This window comes from Bombina bombina, chromosome 7 (genome assembly GCF_027579735.1).
Source record: "Bombina bombina isolate aBomBom1 chromosome 7, aBomBom1.pri, whole genome shotgun sequence".
NCBI classification, from domain to species: Eukaryota; Metazoa; Chordata; class Amphibia; order Anura; family Bombinatoridae; genus Bombina; species Bombina bombina.
Genome location: NC_069505.1, coordinates 246,299,782 through 246,306,320, shown reverse-complemented (window position 1 = coordinate 246,306,320; position 6,539 = coordinate 246,299,782).

Here is a 6,539-nt window from a genome sequence, read left to right as displayed (position 1 = left end):
GAAGAATTCTTCCTCCGGCGACGTCTTCCTCCAAGCGGCAGCAAAGTCTTCATTCTTCCGGCGGCATCTTCAATCTTCTTTCTTCGCTCCGCCGCCGCGGAGCATCCATCCCGGCTGACTGCTGAACTTGGAATGATGTACCTTTAAATGACGTCATCCAAGATGGCGTCCGCCGAATTCCGATTGGCTGATAGGATTCTATCAGCCAATCGGAATTAAGTTAAAAAAATCTGATTGGCTGATTGAATCAGCCAATCAGATTCAAGTTCAATCCGATTGGCTGATCCAATCAGCCAATCAGATTGAGCTCGCATTCTATTGGCTGATCGGAACAGCCAATAGAATGCGAGCTCAATCTGATTGGCTGATTGGATCAGCCAATCGGATTGAACTTGAATCTGATTGGCTGATTCAATCAGCCAATCAGATTTTTTTAACTTAATTCCGATTGGCTGATAGAATCCTATCAGCCAATCGGAATTCGGCGGACGCCATCTTGGATGACGTCATTTAAAGGTACATCATTCCAAGTTCAGCAGTCGGCCGGGATGGATGCTCCGCGGCGGCGGAGCGAAGAAAGAAGATTGAAGATGCCGCCGGAAGAATGAAGACTTTGCTGCCGCTTGGAGGAAGACGTCGCCGGAGGAAGAATTCTTCTTTGCCGCTTGGAGGAAGACATCGCCGGAGGAAGAATTCTTCTTTGCCGCTTGGAGGAAGACATCGCCCGGATCGGATCAGGAGTTCGGCCCGGTGTGGTGAAGACAAGGTAGGGAGATCTTCAGGGGGGTAGTGTTAGGCTTTTTTAAGGGGGGTTTGGGTGGGTTTAGAATAGGGGTATGTGGGTGGTGGGTTGTAATGGGGGGGGGGGGTATTGTATTTCTTGTATGCAAAAGAGCTGAATTCTTTGGGGCATGCCCCACAAAAGGCCCTTTTAAGGGCTGGTAAGGTAAAGAGCTTTGAAATTTGTTGAATTTAGAATAGGGCAGGGAATTTTTTTTATTTTGGGGGTTTATTATTTTATTAGGGGGCTTAGAATAGGTGTAATTAGCTTAAATATCTTGTAATCTTTTTTTTATTTTTTGTAATTTAGTGTTTGTTTTTTTTTGTAATTTAGTTTAGTTAATTTAATTGTATTTTTAGATAGATGTTAGTAGTTTATTAAATTTATTGATAGTGTAGGTGTATTTGTAACTTAGGTTAGGATTTATTTTACAGGTAATTGGGTAATTATTTTAACTAGGTAGATATTAAATAGTTAATAACTATTTAATATCTATTATACCTAGTTAAAATAATTAACAATTTACCTGTAAAATAAATATTAACCCTAACATAGCTACAATGTAATTATTAATTATATTGTAGCTATCTTATGGTTTATTTTATAGGTAAGTATTTAGATTTAAATAGGAATATTTTAGTTTATAAATGAATTAGATTAATTTAATATAAATTTAGTTAGGGTTAGATAGAGTTAATATAGTTAATATAAATACTATAGTAACTATATTAACTATATTAACCCTAATATAATTAGGGTTAATATAGTTAATATATATAATGTAATACCTATATTAACTATAATATACTTAGGGTTAATATAGATAATATAGCTGGCGGCAGGGTAGGTAGATTAAATTAGGGGTTAATCATTTTAATAGAGATGGCGGCGGTGTAAGGGGCTTAGATTAGGGGTTAATAATTTTAATATAGATGGCGGCGGTGTTAAGGGCTCACTTTAGGGGGTTATAGATATAATATAGCTGGCGGCGGGGTACGGGAGCGGCGGTTTAGGGGTTAATAATTTTATTAGGTTGCGGCGGGGTAAAGGAGCGGCGGTTTAGGGGTTAATAGCTTTTTTATTGTTAGACTAGTGAGGGGGGATAGCGGATAGAGGGTTAGACAGTGCGGGCTATGTTAGGGAGGCGTGTTAGACAGTGCGGGCTATGTTAGGGAGGCGTGTTAGACAGTGCGGGTGTTTTAGACTTTAGTCAGGTTTTATAGGCGCCGGCAGATTCTAACGTGGCGCAAGTCACTGGCGACGCCAGAAATTTGTACTTACGCAGATTTCTGGACATCGCTGGTTTGTGAGACTTACGGCACGTTAGCATCTGACGGCGACCTATATGGGATGGCTCGAGTTGCGAGCTGAAACTGCGGGCGACGCCGGTTCCCTCGCTTGCGCCGCAAACTGCGATCGATATCGGATCGCGCCCCAGATGTTTACAGTTACATCCCCGTAGTACTCTTCTGCGAACTTAAACTATGAGTTTAACTCTTTTGCATGGGCACATAGTTATACACAAGCAACAGTGAAACAATAACAGGTTCTAAGACTTTAAAGCATTTCCTTTCACTGTTAACCCCTTAATTAAAGATATAACCTACCTGCAGGTCAACACCAGCTAAATTAATTACATTAAAAAATGTTGTAAAAATGAATTCTTTTATAAAGGCAGAATGGCAGAAAAGCCAGGGATGAGTTTTAAAAAAAAAAAAAAAACCTTATTCTGAAAGTCTTCCTAAAATATTTAATAAATTGTTCTTTATTGTACCAGTTTGGAAGCTGTAAAATAAGCAAGTAACTAGTTAGTATTGAATGAAATAATGGAGCTAAATGCCCTCTAGATGGCTCCTAGAGACTGGGTTATTCTGGATTAAATGAAAAACTATTTCATAGGATGGAAACATTAATTATTGAAATCATGTTTGTGTAGCCTGGTAAAACTGAGCAGTTTAGGGTCAGCTGTATTGTGTAGGTTTTTCAATCCTAAAGCAATTTAACTTTAATCTGTCATCCTCTTTGCTATGAAATTAATCCCCTGCAGGGTAAGGTACAGAAAATAATGAGAGGTACTGTTAATATTTCCCTTGTACAGTTTCTGGCTAAATGCAAGACTGTCAAAACAACTGAAATAAGGGGACAGTCTGCAGAGGCTTAGATACAAGGTAATCACAGAGGTAAAAAGTATATTAATATAACTGAGATAAGGGGCAGTCTGCAGAGGCTTAGATACAAGGTAATCACAGAGGTAAAAAGTATATTAATATAACTGAGGTAAGGGACAGTCTGCAGAGGCTTAGATACAAGGTAATCACAGATGTAAAAAGTATGTTAATATAACTGAGATAAGGGGCAGTCTGCAGAGGCTTAGATACAAGGTAATCACAGAGGTAAAAAGTATATTAATATAACTGAGATAAGGGGCAGTCTGCAGAGACTTAGACACAGGGTAATCACAGAGGTAAAAAGTATATTAATATAACTGAGATAAGGGGCAGTCTACAGAGGCTTAGATACAGGGTAATCACAGAGGTAAAAAGTGTATTAATATAACAGTGTTGGTTATGCAAAACTAGGGAATGGGTAATAAAGGGATTATCTATCTTTTTAAACAATAACAATTCTAGGAGTAGACTGTCCCTTTAATAGACAGCCCTTTTACAAGGCAGCAACAAAATAACGTGCAGATGAACTGCTTATTTGCTTCCTACAACCTTATAATGTTTTTAAAATCACTTAAGAAATAAAACAAAAATAAAGTATTCCCCTTGCTATTAGCATGTTGTGTTGATAATCTTAATTTTTATTTATTTAATTAAAACTATAAAATTGAACATAAATTCAAGAAGTCAGGCAGCTGTCTATGGGCACCTTCTATCAGTTGTTATCTTCTTGGCTGGTGAAGATATAAAATGTTACAATACATTTCTGTCACGTACATTACATGCTGTACACACACATAACATGTACACATGACATGCTGTACACACACATAACATGTACACATAACATGCTGTACACACACATAACATGTACACATGATATGCTGTACACACACATAACATGTACACATGACATGCTATACACACACATAACATGTACACATGACATGCTGTACACACACATAACATGTACACATGACATGCTGTACACACACATAACATGTACACATAACATGCTGTACACACACATAACATGTACACATTACATGCTATACACACACATTACATGTACACATTACATGCTATACACACACATTACATGTACACATTACATGCTATACACACATTACATGTACACGTTACATGCTATACACACATTACATGTACACATTACATGCTATACACACACATTACATGTACACGTTACATGCTATACACACATTACATGCTGTACACACACATAACATGTACACATTACATGCTATACACACACATTACATGTACACGTTACATGCTATACACACACATTACATGTACACATTACATGCTATACACACATATCACATGTACACGTTACATGCTATACACACATTACATGCTATACACACACATTACATGCTGTACGCACACATTACATGTACACATTACATGCTGTACGCACACATTACATGTACACATAACATGCTGTACACACACATTACATGTACACATAACATGTTGTACACACACATAACATGTACACGTTACATGCTATACACACATTACATGCTGTACACACACATTACATGCTGTACACACACATTACTTGCTGTACACACACACATTACATGCTGTACACAAACATTACATGCTGTACACACACATTACATGCTGCACACACACATTACATGCTGCACACACACATTACATGCTGTACACACACATTACATGCTGTACACACACATTACATGCTGTACACGTTACATGCTATACACACATTACATGCTATACACACACATTACATGCTGTACACACACATTACATGCTGCACACACACATTACATGCTGTACACACACATTACATGCTGTACACACACATAACATGTTGTACACACAAGGATGCCCAGTACAGCAAATGATAAAATATACTTCTCGAGGATATTTATACAAATTAGGTACTAGCATAATCTATGAATTGCGTAAAAGGCCAGTTTTAAATGATCACTGATTGTAGACAATAAGCAAACAATGGTTAAATGCTTGTTCTGATGTAAAAAAAGAATGTTCTGGTATTAAAATTTAAAGGGACAGTATCCTGTAATATTTTTACCCTTTAATGTGTTTGGAATGATTTGTTATACTAGCAGCAAATTAAATAGTATGGGCTAGATTACAAGTGGTGCACTAACGTTAGCGTGGGCAGAGCATTGGATTATCGTGGCCGAGCTGACTTAAGCTCGTTTTAAAAGTTGAAAGTAAATGCGTACCACTGAGTTCAATCTAAATTTGCGCTTGCCGGGTTAGCACGACTGAAGATCTCGGCTAAAGGTTTAGAGCTAAAAATAAATGTGCGTGAAGTGTAAAACTTTTTTGCGCTGCCTAATGGGGTAAGCCTTTTACTCCTAGGATATTTTCCCCAAAAAATATCTTACTTAGGTGTACAGGAGAGGTTTTGGAAATTTTTGGAGTGTAGGCGCAAGTGAATGCTTTTACCCCTGTCTTGATTATTCAGTATCCTTATCTAAGGGAATTGTATAAAAGATTTGTATAAAAGATTTGACACTTGTTTAAATAACAAATATATTTATTTGAAAAATAAGAAAAAAATCTCTTTAAAAATTCCAATACGGACTTTGTGACACGTGGTTTACAAGTTCTAATATGTCTTGTAACTAATAAGTGAAGTCTATGACTGGTGTTACAAGATTAATGGTATAAATGTATAGTAACAATATGTTTGGTAATGATATGTTTAGTGACAATATGTTCATAAGAAATATAATGAAACAACCTATGTGTTGGGAAAATGTTTTGAAAATAGGACTCGTTAGAGTGTTGTACCTAGTGCATTGAAAACCTAGTACACAGTCTAAAAAGTCAAATTTATGTTTGTAGAGTTTTGCTATTGCCAATATTTCTTGTTTTACTATATATATAGAAAACTATTCTTGGTGCTTGTTCCTGGTATCAGCAATTATTAGCTTTCACACAAATCACTGTCATATGAGAGAGGAAAGGAAAATGTTTGGACATTTGTTGCTTAAAATCTTACAAATATTTGTTGCTTGAAGTCTTACAAATATTTCATAAAACATATATTGCTAAAAATGTAAAAATGTATATTTACGGTTAAAAACTGTATTTCTGCAATTATAAAACATATATTGCCAAAAGTGTAAAACTGTATATTTACGGTTAAAACTGTATTTCTGCAATTTTAAACTTGCTAGTAGTCGGCCGACTATTGTATGGCAATTTAAATTGCACAGGAAATTTTTGTATTCGTTGGTAACTCAGTATCAATATTAAAAGAAAAAGAAAAACCACCGGTGGATTTGTTGTTTAAAAGTCGTTTTCTTAAAAGCTTTTTTTGGATAATTTGTGTCGGTTTATATTGGACACTCCTATTTGCGCCAGTATCCTTGAGTGTTAAACACTGTCAATATGTGTTGAGATAAGAACTATAATGACCAAAGCTCTACGGTCTAGGGAAGTATTAGAGTAAGGAGCGTTAAGACTTACTGTACTTACTGAGAAAGGCCCTTTTTTGAGGGCAGAAACGCGTTGACATATTGACTTTGGGATCATTGCAGACGGATCAAAGCCTTCAAAGA